This window comes from Nycticebus coucang, chromosome 10 (genome assembly GCF_027406575.1).
Source record: "Nycticebus coucang isolate mNycCou1 chromosome 10, mNycCou1.pri, whole genome shotgun sequence".
Lineage (NCBI taxonomy): Eukaryota > Metazoa > Chordata > Mammalia > Primates > Lorisidae > Nycticebus > Nycticebus coucang.
In genome coordinates, this window is record NC_069789.1 from 76,700,315 (window position 1) to 76,712,882 (window position 12,568).

The window sequence follows — 12,568 nt, forward strand, 5'->3', positions numbered from 1 at the left end:
ACAGCAACCTCCAACTATTGGATTCAAGTGATCCTCTTGCCTCGGTCTCTGCAGTTGCTGGGACTACAGGTGCCAGCCACAATGCGTGGTTATTTTTAGAGACGGGGTCTCACTCTTGCTCAGGCTGGTCTGGAATTTCTGAGCTCAAGCAATCCATCCACCTCAGCCTCCCAGAGTGCTAGGATTACAGGCGTGAGCCACCATGCCCAGCCCTGGATAGTTAGGTTTATGTTGAACCAAGTCTTTCCTAAAGTGATACGAGCATTCCTATTGTGCTGCTATGGCTGTCTTAGAAACATATCCTCTAACTGGTCAATAGTGACTATGATAGAGAGGTGGCCATTTGCTTTTGTCTCTGTGTATTCTTTACAAAAAAAATAATAACTGCTAGTAGTCATTGAGTGTTTATGAAGTGCTAGCCATTCCGAGCTTAATACACATACTAACTCACATTGGCATTCCTCATTTGGCAGATGCAGAAAAAAGCTCAGAGAGATTGCGTAATTCTCACCCCAGAGAGATGTGCAGGGCCATGCATCCAGAAAATAAGAGTCAAGATTCAAACTCAGGCAGGGAGGCTCCAGGTCGTCACCACTTCACTCTTCTGCCTTTGCAAGGTGGTTCACGTATTGCCTAAACAGCTTTTTAAAAAACAATACTGCACAGAACATACCGAATGTTAATTCTATCTGTGGGCTCAGTTCACTAGTGGCTTGTCACCAACTTTAATCAATTTTACACCAGCAGGAGTTAAGAGCATAACTGAAATCTAATGAGTGATGAAGATCAACATGTGGACTGGTTTTAGTCGACAGAGAAACAAAATTGCATCAGTTTCCCTGAACCTGGCGGCCACATGCTTACTCAAAATAGATTGTGCCGCTATAGAAGTTTCTAAGGAATCTCTTTGAATAAATATCATTTCTGGGAATTGATTTTCTTCTCAATGGTTTATTTAGTGATTGTTTTTATAAAAATGTACTTAATATACAATAAAAAGAATAAAAGACGCTCTTGCTTTTCTCAGCAGCCGGAGGGAGATATCAGCTTAGGAGAGCTCATTAGTTCCAGAAGAGTTTCGACTGGTCTGCTTAAAGAGTCTGGGCTGACGGCTCAGCGCCTGTGGCTCAAGCGGCTAAGGTACCAGCCACATACACCTGAGCTGGCGGGTTCACATCCAGCCCCGGCCCACCAAACAATGACGGCTGCAACCAACAAATAGCCGGGCGTTGTGGCAGACACCTGTAGTCCCAGCTACTTGGGAGGCTGAGGCAGGAGAATTGCTAGAGCCCAGGAGTTGGAGGCTGCTGTGAGCTGTGATGCCACAGTACTCTACCCAGGGCAACAACTTGAGGCTCTGTCTCAAAAAAAAAAAAAAAAAAAAAAAAAACAGAAAAGAAAAGAGTCTGGGTTGACAAGGATTTGCACATCTGTGGTCCAGCTATGTGCACAGAAATTTTAGAGAAAATGTAGGCTTTTTTTAAAGATGAAGGAAGATTGAAGAAGAGCAAGATAGACACAGTAACTGGCTACAGAGAAGAGCTGCCCAGTGGGTATTTGGACGGGAAATATTGTGAGTGATACTGAAGTTTTTCTCAGTTACCCCTAGAAATTCTTCAATAAATTCCACATTTCTTACTAAAGAAATAAATGACAAATTATTTTCACTTAGAGCACTAGATAAAAAATATTCTTTAAAGTAATTTTACCCTCCCTTTGTGATGTCATTTACATTTCTAAAGTGATCTACTGATAAAAAGCCTTGTTGTGGTATACGTGTTTCTTTTTTCCTTCCTCACTTTTGGGTCCAGGGTAGACGATTGTTTACCAGCAATGTAAGTAGTAATGATTTTATCCTTTAATTTTTGTGCCCAAGAATGTAGACAAGATATTAAAAGTAAAGAACACAAATCTGACCAGAAAAAGACCACTGAAAATTTTGCTAAATAAAATCAATTAGGAAAGACAGAAAAGTCTAGGATGGTCAGGTTGATCTCTTTGTTAAAATTTTGTCTTGTTCATTCAATCATTTATTCTATTGTGGGGACACCTCCCTGAATGCTACGGAAATGAAATATACACTCTCAATGGCCACACTCAAGAAGAAAAAGCAAACCAATGATATAATGATTCTTCTAAGTGAAATAGAATGGGATCACTTGTAGAACAAGTCCATTTTGATTCTGAGGTTAGCTTACTATAAAAAAAAAAAAGAGAGAGAGAGAGAGAGGGAAGAAGCAGAAAGAAAAAGAGGGAGGGAGGAGGGAGGAGGAGGAGGAAGAGGAGGAAAAATACAAACCTAAAATTGCAGTCTAACATGAAAGCTTCTGAATGAAGGTAGGAAGAGGCTAGTGGGAACCTGTGGGAGAGACGGATCACCTTTCTAGGAAAATGAGAAGCAGGAAGGCTTCTGTAAAAGAATACATTGAAGCTGGGTCTTGAAGCACAAACATGAATTTGCCAGAAAGAAAAACGAGTTTAAGTTCCAGTTAATAATATGTGCAAAGTCTGAAGAAGGTAAAAGGCCCTGGTATATTAGAAAGTCAATTAGTTAGAACTCTTTGTACTACAGATTAGACCAGGGAGATAAGATGGAACTGGGGGTTAAGGATTTTATTTACTACACTAGAAAATTTGGACTTTACCCTGAAGGCAACTGAGAGCTGATAAAAATGCTGGAAGACTATGAAGCATGTTCAACGGGTGAATGTTCTAAATCACAGCAACAGAAACATCAAAACGTAACCAAGAAATATTGGAAGAAGAGAGCTGAACAATGGATACACGTACTAACTTACTCAGTTTTCAAAGCAAGGAATCAATAGGTATGTCTAAAAGTCAGTTAGAAAACAGAGGCGAAACTAAGCCTAAGAGCTGGGGGTTGCTGTGAGCTGTGACACCACAGCACTCTACTGAGGGTGACAAAATGAGAGTCTGTCTCTAAAAAAGAAAAGAAAATAGAGGCGAAAGTCATAAAAGGCAACCACTAAAGAACTCAAGGTAACGAACACAGGAGGCAAAAGGCAATAATTCAGGTAGAATTCTATGTGAGAATGCTTCTCATTCTTTACAGCAAGGAGTCAGATGATATTGCCCAGAGTTAAATAAGGGTAAAAAATTAGCAGAAGCACATAAAATTGTTGCCTCTACAAATGGAGACTTGGTTCCCTAGGGAAGGAGACATTTATTTTCACTGACTAGCTTTTACTCTGTTTGATATTTGTTTTTTCTTCTATACTCTTTTTAAACTTATTTATGTTTGAGAGTGATATGGAGAAGGAAACAAGAGGAGAGAGATAAAAAGAGAGGGAGAGCTGCAATAAACATTCTGGTACAAATATCTTTGTTATGATGTGGTTTTTGGTCTTCTGGGTATATGCCCAGAAGAGGGATTACAGGATTGAATGGCAGATCTATTTTTAGATCTCTAAGTGTTCTCCATATCTCTTTCTAAAAGGAATGTATTAATTTGCATTCCCACCAGCAGTGTAGAAGTGTTCCCTTTTCTCCACATCCGCGCCAACATCTCTGGTCTTGGGATCTTGTGATATAGGCTAGTCTCACTGGAGTTAGATGGTATCTCAAAGTAGTTTTGATTTGCATTTCTCTGATGATTAAAGATGATGAGCATTTTTTCATATGTCTGAAGGCCACGCGCCTGTCTTCTTCAGAGAAGTTTCTCTTCAAATCCCTTGCCCAGCCTGTGATGGGATCCCTTGTTCTATTCTTGCTAATGCATTTGAGTTCTCTGTGGATTCTGGTTATTAAACCTTTGTCGGAGACATAACCTGCAAATATCTTCTCCCATTCTGAGGGCTGTTTGCTTGCTTTACTTACTGTGTTCTTGGCTGTGCAGAAGCTTTTTAGTTTGATCAAGTCCCAGTAGTGTATTTTTGAAGCTGCTTCAATTGCCCAGGGGGTCCAGAATGTTTATTGCAGCCCAATTCATAATTGCTAAGTTATGGAAGAAGCCCAAGTACCCATTGATCCACGAATGGATTAATAAATTGTGGTATATGTACACCATGGAATATTATGCAGCCTTAAAGAAAGATGGAGACTTTACCTCTTTCATGTTTACATGGATGGAGCTGGAACATATTCTTCTTAGTAAAGTATCTCAAGAATGGAAGAAAAAGTACCCAATGTACTCAGCCCTACTATGAAACTAATTTAGGGTTTTCACCTGAAACCTATAACCCAGTTACAACCTAAGAATAGAGGGAAGGGGGAAAGGGAGGAAAGGGAGGGAAGGGAGGGGGGAGGGGGGTAGAGGGAAGGGGATTGGTGGGATTACACCAGCGGTGCATATTACAAGGGTATATGTAAAACTTGGTAAACGGTCTGTGAAGCTAGTGAATGATGCCCCATGAATATATCAATGTACACAGCTATGATTTAATAAAAAAAAAAAAAAAAAAGAGAGGGAGAGATTGGAAAAAGGCTACTGCTTTGTAGAAATCTACTTGGTACTGCTCAGGCATCATAGATATGAGCTCTACCCACCCACCCCCCTTCCTAGAGCTGTCCCATCAAACACTTACACAGACCATTTTTATCTTGAGTCTTCATATATGGTTGAACTACATCTTTGAATAAAAGCAAATGGGAATTAGCCTAAAAATAAATACGTGATCTACAAAATTAAGGGAACACACAGTGTAAAACATCAAGGAGTTCTGCCTTCTTTGAAGTAGAAGTAGCTGAGTTACCAAAGTTATATTTTAGTTCCTAGCTTCACAAATAAAATTGCTTAACATACCACGTTAAGTATGTGAAGTGCCATATTTTCGCAACTACAATCTGAGATGTGAAATCTGACAATGAGTTTTCTTCAGAGCTATGAATATATTACAGAAAATGGCTTTTAGTATGATGTTAAAAAAAGTTAACTATTAAATAAATCACCTTGATTTAAAAGAATCTTAATGGCCACGCACAGTGGCTCATGCCTGTAATCCCAGAACTTTGAGAGACTGAGGTGGAAGGATCATTTGAGACCCTGAGTTCTAAACCAGACTAGACAACATAGCAGGATCCCCATCTCTACAAAATATTTTTAAAAATCAGGCAGGCATGGTGGTGTATACCTGCAATCCTAGGTACTCAGGAGACTGAAGCAAGAGGATCTCTTGAGCCCAGGATTTCAAGGCTGCAGTGAGACATGATTGCACCACTGCTCTTACCTGGGGTCACCGAAGGAGAAACTGACTCAAAAATATATAGAGGGTGCCAAAAAATGTATACACATTTTAAGAAAGGAAAACACTGTATTAAAATTGTAATACTTGGCTTGGTGCAGTGGTTCATGCCTATAAGCCTAGCACTCTGGTAGGAGGATCCCTGGAGTTCAGGAGTTAAGACCAGCCTGAACAAGGGCAAGACCCTGTCTCTACTAAAAATAGAAAAGTTAATGGGGCATCCTGGCAGGCACATGTAGTTCCTAGTACTCCAGAGGCTAAGGCAGAAGGTTTGTTTGAACCCAAGAGTTTGAGGTTGGCTGTGAGCTAGGCTGACACCATGGCCACAGAGTGAGACTCTGTTATTAAAAAAAAAAAAATTATAAGTGCAGGGCATAGTAGCTCGTGCCTCTGAGAGGCCAAGGCAAGTAGATTGCTTGTGCTCTGGAGTTCCAGATCAGCCTGAGCAAGAGTGAGGCCCCTCTGTACTAAAAATGGAAAAATTAGCCAGGCATAATTTTGGTGGGCACCTATAGTCCCAGCTACTCGGGAGACTGAGGCAGGAAAATTGCCTGAACCCAGGAGTTTGAGGTTGCTGTCAGCTCTGATGCCATGGCATTCTAGGGGCAACAGAGTGAGAAAGACCCTGTCTCAAAAAAAGAAAATCGTAATATTCCACATATACCAATAACAAATGATGAATACATGTCACCTTCAATTTCGCAATTACAAGAGGTGCTCAAAGTATATACATAATGTAAGGCCTCATATAATACATAGATAACATCTCTTATAATATGTATACATTTTTCAGTACCTTCTGTAGATGATATATGAAAAAGACCATCTCCAACATCCCCAAATATCCCATAGGAAATGGCTTTCTGTTGCTTTTGGTACCTGGAATTCCCTATATTTGGAGGCAAAAAGGCAAAAGGAGCACGGATGCTCTTTCTTTCTCTTTCATCACTTTTTGTAACAGCATATTCATTATGATACAGCCCGTACAATGGAGCCTCTCGCCTCCTCTCTGAGGAGTAAATCTCCAGAGGGGTGATTATTATTATTCTAGGTGCAGTCAGCCTTCACCTATATTATGAGAAAAATAGTGTCTAGTCCATGTGCTACTGACAACAGATAGACTCCTAAAGACTCCAGTGAGCTTACAACTATGAGTACTAGTGTCACCTCTCTACTTCAGCTACAGAAAACCCATGGAACTAGAAATTTGAAGCCTTTAATTGTAAGTTAATGGAGAAAAAACTATTAGTTATACTATAGGAGATAAATTAACAATTATTTTTTATTTCTTCATCATTTTTCAGGCATATTACAGAAGGTTCAAACCTTATTAAAACTATCTTAATTTTGGCTTGGCAGCTATGGTTCAAGCGGCTAAGGTGCCAGCCACATACACCTGAGCTGGCGGGTTCGAATCCAGCCCGGGCCCGCCAAACAACAATGACGGCTGCAACCAAAAAATAGCTGGGCATTGTGGTGGGTCCCTGTACTCCTAGCTACTTGGGAGGCAGAGGCAGGAGAATCGCTTGAGCCCAGGAGTTGGAGGTTGCTATGAGCTGTGACGCTTGACGCTCTGCTTCAAAAAAAAAAAAAAAAATGGCTTTTGGTCAGGAACGCTGAAGGTGATGTAACCAATGCCTTTATTTTGCAGCTGAGGAGATGACAGCCCTAGCAAATGATCAGGACTGTGGAACTGATGACAGCATATGTGATAGGCAGCGTATGTGCCACAGGTCTCTCTGTGACATGCTCTCTTAATGTTCAGAATTTTTTAAATGTCATGGGGATCTTGATTTTCTCTTGGAAATAACATCTTTGCTTTGTGACAAAACTCAAGCTAAAACTTTTAAAAGCCATATTTTTAAAAAATCAACAATAACCTGGTAAGAGATTATGCTAAAAGGCAAAGAGCCAACATCCCTAAAAAGAAAAGATCCAGGCCATCATCCTTCAGACAAAAAGGAAGACGTCAATTACATTAAATGCAAAACAATATTTAAGTGTTTCTTATAGTAGGATTATCTACACAAAACATCGTGACATGACTAATAGGAGCCCTTTGTTTTCTTATGCAAAAAAAAATATATGTAGGGTGGTGCCTGTGGCTCAGTGAGTAGGGCGCCGGCCCCATATGCCGAGGGTGGCGGGTTCAAACCCAGCCCCGGCCAAACTGCAACAACAAAAAAAAATAGCCGGGTGTTATGGCGGGTGCCTGTAGTCCCAGCTGCTTGGGAGGCTGAGGTAAGAGAATTGTGTAAGCCCAAGAGTTAGAGGTTGCTGTGAGCCATGTGACATCATGGCACTCTACCCAAGGATGGTACAGTGAGACTCTGTCTCTACAAAAAATATATATATATATATATATATATATGTATATGTATATTTATGAGGCTATATGCTATAATATTCAAAAGTATAGGAGCTGACTCGGTAAGACTTGAAGACTCAGCTCTAACACTAATTGGGAGACCTTACGCAAGTTACTTAATCTAAGTCTTGGTTTACTAACAGTACCTATTTCACAGAGTCGTGATGATGGGGTAAATGGAAGAATGGACCAGGCACAGTGGCTCATGCCTGTAATCCTAGCAGTCTGGGCGAGGCCAAGGTGGGTGGATTCCTTGAGCTCAGGAGTTCCAGACCAGCCTAAGCAAGAGTGAGATCTCATCTCTACTAAAAACAGAAAAAACTAGCCAGGTGTTGTGGTGGGTACCTGTATTCCCAGCTACCTGGGAGGCTGAGGCAGGAGAATTGCCTGAACCCAGGAGTTTGAGGTTGCTCTGAGCTATGACACCACAGCACCTACATAGGATGACAGAGTGAGACTATGTCTCAAAACAACGGAAGAATGGATGTAAAGTTCTTAGCACAGTGGATGGCACAATATTAGCTTTTGTTCTAAGTAAGCTTTTATTTATTTGTTTTAACAGAAATATTTTCTATTTTAAAAAGTGCATTTTAACACAAACATCCCAGGTTGGCAACTAACTTTTAATAATTGAAAAATCAGAATTTTATTTAGCTATAGTCCATGGATCAACAGAGGACACCTAAGCAATAATAATCTAGAACTCCCAAGAGAGTTCCTAATGTTACCTAGCCCTTCAATGGCAGTGCTGTCATCATCAGGAGCCGTCTCCTCCCAGAGTGAACCTCTTCCAAGAAATGCTTTTGTATTAAGAAGCTGTTTTCTCACCAGCAAGAAATGATTTGATTATCGTCTAGTGGAATGAGAAGAGCACTCATGTGATCAAGGCTAATGCCTACAAAACACTTTCTTTATAAAATCCAAAGCCCATCAGGATTTACCTTTGACATTTTTGTCTTCACCCATTGACAATTCAACATCAGACAATCTCTGGACAGAGAATGGAGGTGGCATGGTAGAAGATGTGTGGAAAATACACACACACACACACACAACACACACACACACACACACACACACTGAGAACATATGTAGCCCACAAAGACCAAAATATTTTCCATCGGGCCTTCTACAGGAAGAGTTTGTCAACCCCAGCTTTGAAATCTGAATGCTAGACTTTGAGAGCCTTTACGTTAAAGAATCCAAACTTGCAAGCAATCAGATCAAAACCTTGGTTCCTACGTAACTAATGATGTGAATTCTTCTAGACGTGAGTCTGCAATAATAAATAGAAAAGGACATTTTCTTTCTTGCATCTGTTCGCTTAGATTATTATGGGGCAATTGGTTTTGTGGCACAGAGGTGTCATACACTCAGAATCATGCATCATGGTTTGCTTTAACCACTGGGATTGGAACTGAGAGCTGGAACAGGAACGTTCCTAAAGCCAGCAGTCCTCCGGGTCGCGCAGCACGAGATTCACCACTCGGCAATAATATCCCCAGTCAGGAAAACACCTTAAAGGCTCTGAAAGTTGGGAATTTTTCTATGGGCTTGGCACCAAAACTCATTTTTGTGGAAAAACCTGAGTGCAACTGAAGTGGGCTATTAGCTGTCTTTAACCCACTCAGGATGGCAATGCACACCTTCCTCTGCAGAAGGGGCTCTTCCCTAGGGGCTGCTGAGTGTGCAATGGATAAGTCTTCACACACCACCTTCTAAAACCTGAACAAAAAACATCTGAATTCTGAACATGGCTATTCCAAAAGGTTTTCACTAAGGAATTGTGCACCTATATTCCATTTGATTATGATGACAGCAAACAGGGGACCATGCAAGTGCCACTACTCTGAAACCAGCAAATTGTTTATTCTACAACACTCCCCCATAATACCCGCTTCAAATTTTTAGTGTTTGCAAGTACTGTAAGCCTACTTAAACAACTGAAAACACTGTCCTAATAAGAGGTTTCTCTTTTAAGAGGATTGTGTACAAAGTAGTAACATTGGGGTTACAAACACTATGACTATAAACATAATTGTATTTAAAGCTTTACACACTTCTCTGTCTCCATTCTTACCACTGCTAATTTCAATGAATTTAATTCAAAAAATCATTTTTTGAGACTCTACAGTGTCAGGCACTAAGGTAAACATATTGGTAAACACATATTTTCTTTGATAAGAAAACAATGATTTGAAAGTGGATATACAAAATTCACCTATTTATTCAACAAACAAATTTACTGAGTATCTTCTACAAATCAAGCACTATTCTGGCTACCAAGGATAGAGAGTGAACAGAGAATAAAGCAGAAAGAAATTCTCTATCATCGCGAAATTTACATCCTAGTCAAGGAAACAGATAACAAGCAAAATAAGAAAGTAAAATAAATTCATTAATATAAAGCAGAGAGGAACATAGCAAGTGCCAGAGTGGGGGACACCGTTATAGACAGGGAAGGCCTCGTTAATGAGATGTCATTTGAGAAAACTGATAGAAAGGAGGAAGAGCCATGTCAATAATGGAAAGGAGGATTCCAGGCAGAGGGAACAGCAAGGGTCCTGCGGTAGGAGGGTGCCTGGCCATGCTGGAGGAATACAAAGGAGGCTGGTGTGGCTGGAGTACAGTAAAAAAAAAAAAAGATGAAGTACCAGAAGGCAAGGTCAAGGAGGTAGGAGGGGGTCACATAGGACCTTGGAGGCCGCTGTCAAGACTGGATTTTAGTCTGAATGAAATGCAGAGCCTTTGAGGGTTTTGAGCACTTCAGTGACCACTATGATATTTTTGAAGTTCCTTTCTGCTATGGAAACATTGAGCAAGGAAGAACATCCGGTAAAAGGATTCCCCTAAGCTAAGAGGTCGGCAAAGCCTCCTGGAAGAAGGGGCACTTCGGCCTGAAGAACTTACTCACCAAGGGAAATTAGTTCTGAAGAAAAGGAAGAAGCGTTCTCCATACAAGAGGACCAGCTAAGGGAAGGGAGAACAGAGCAAAGGGGAGCCTTTTAAAGCCACAATAAGATCTTGTATTTTATCTAAAGGTAACAAGTATAAAATTATTGAAAGGTTTTAAGCAAGAGAATGATGTAATCTGTCCAAGGTTTCATAGAGACGATTCCGGTTGCTATTTGTAAAATGGGACATGCAGGGTTTTTAAACTGCAGGTCATACCTCATCAACCCACCAACTAGCTGTGTTGTTTTTAAATGAAATAGAAAATGTCACAGGTTGTAAGGGTAAGCATAGCTGCAGGAAACTTGACCCCTTATATATACTTTATATCTAAAGTTTAAAAACTACTTGTATGAAAGAAAGGACATATAGAAGGAGACAGCAGTAGAAATATTGTGCTGTAATCTTAGCAAAGGTATTGCTGGTTGCTGAGACTAAAGAGGGAAGAAACAGGAGGGCCCAGGAGAACCTCCAGAGCCCTACCTAACAGGTGCAGGGCAAAGGGAATGTCCGAGGCAATTTCAAAAACTGGATGGATGGTGGCAACATTACTGAAATTGAGAAGATGGAGGGAGGAGATGAGAAGTTAGGTTTGCAGCATGTTGCCTGTAAGGCCTCACAATGGACATTTTCAGCGTAGAACAGTATCCATGGGTAATGAGATATGGAAGTGGTCGGCACTAACCATGAAAAAAAATTTCGAAAGATTTCATGACAAGTCATTCCATAATATGTTATAATCATCCCATGTAATATTTTGGGACAAACTTATACTAAAAATAAATGGTTGTTTATGTGGAATTCACATTTATCTGGAATTCTATTTATCTGGCAATCTTAATTAGTGTTCAAGTCCCCTGAGAACCAAGGCAAACGCACCAGTTAGTACACAACGACAGCAATCCAGGCAAGAGGTAAGAGAGAGAGCTCTAAAAGTAGTGTTTCATAAGGAATTCTTTGCATGACTAGTAAAAGTGCAAATTCTCAAATGTAAATTTGAATCATTGACCTTTGAATTAATTCTAAGCACAATGACATGTACAGAGTCCCTCTCTGTGAGGATCAGGATGTGGACCTGTGTCCTGCAGCATGTGGCTGACTCCAGCTGTGTGGCCCAGACACACATGGGCCCCACTGCCTACCACTTCCACTGGGGCCGTGGTTGCTCACAGAACGCATCGCCCTAGAGAGCAAGTTGAGAGTCAACACCAAGTCCGGCTGCCCTGAAAGGACTTATCTGTGGGAAGAAAGTTTGTTTACACTTTTCACATCAACAGAATTTGTTTACAGTGCTGAACTTGACATAAAAACAAAAACCGAATGGTCCTACTGTTGATAAAACTTTTACTTCTGAAAAATGTTTAAACCGCATAGATTTTCAATATGCAGACACTTGATTTTAGTAATTTGGCTTAACAAAAAAGCCACCGAAAAACAAAAGTAATGCAATATATCAAAACTCTTTCAAAATACATAATATTTTCTTCTTTCAGGCCAGCTGTGCCCTTACTCCCCTGAAGTTTCATGTAATATACACTATAAATGGAACTCCATGACCTTGATCTATCAGCAAACACCAAAGCTCATTGTGCCTGGGCTCTGACTCCAGGTGGATCCGAGGGAAGGAAAGAGCAAACAAGTGTACGCAAACCTACACATTCTCACGGGGGACTGGCAGGTCCCAGAAGGAGAGCTTCCTGGGTTTTGCCCACTGAAGCTCCATGAGCAGAAATGTCTATCACGGCACAAGAATTTTTTAAAACCAGTAAAGAGATGTGTAATAGAAACACAATTAAAGAAACATGAGCAACATCTGTGATTTAATCATATGACATCTTCAACGCTCAGATTCAAATGTAACTTTAATGAGGGCAATAACACTAGTCTCTGTTCTGTCTGCCAACATGACTTGCAAAAAGAAGCAGGAAGAGCCCAGTGTAACCAGTTTGAGGGAATGCTGAAAGTATTCAAAGATTTTTATTTTTAAGTGTATATCATAGGCAACTTGGTAACCAATGGCAGCCATTTCAATTCTTTCATTCATTCA

The 12,568-nt window shown here is 40.4% G+C and overlaps 1 non-coding gene across 1 annotated transcript; it reads left to right on the forward strand.

The window, feature by feature from the left end:
* The first annotated feature begins 2,113 nt into the window (after window positions 1-2,113).
* Window positions 2,114-2,191, forward strand: LOC128597967 (small nucleolar RNA SNORD47). Its single transcript, XR_008383499.1, has one exon. It is a non-coding gene; the product is annotated as a small nucleolar RNA SNORD47 (small nucleolar RNA).
* Window positions 2,192-12,568: the final 10,377 nt, after the last annotated feature.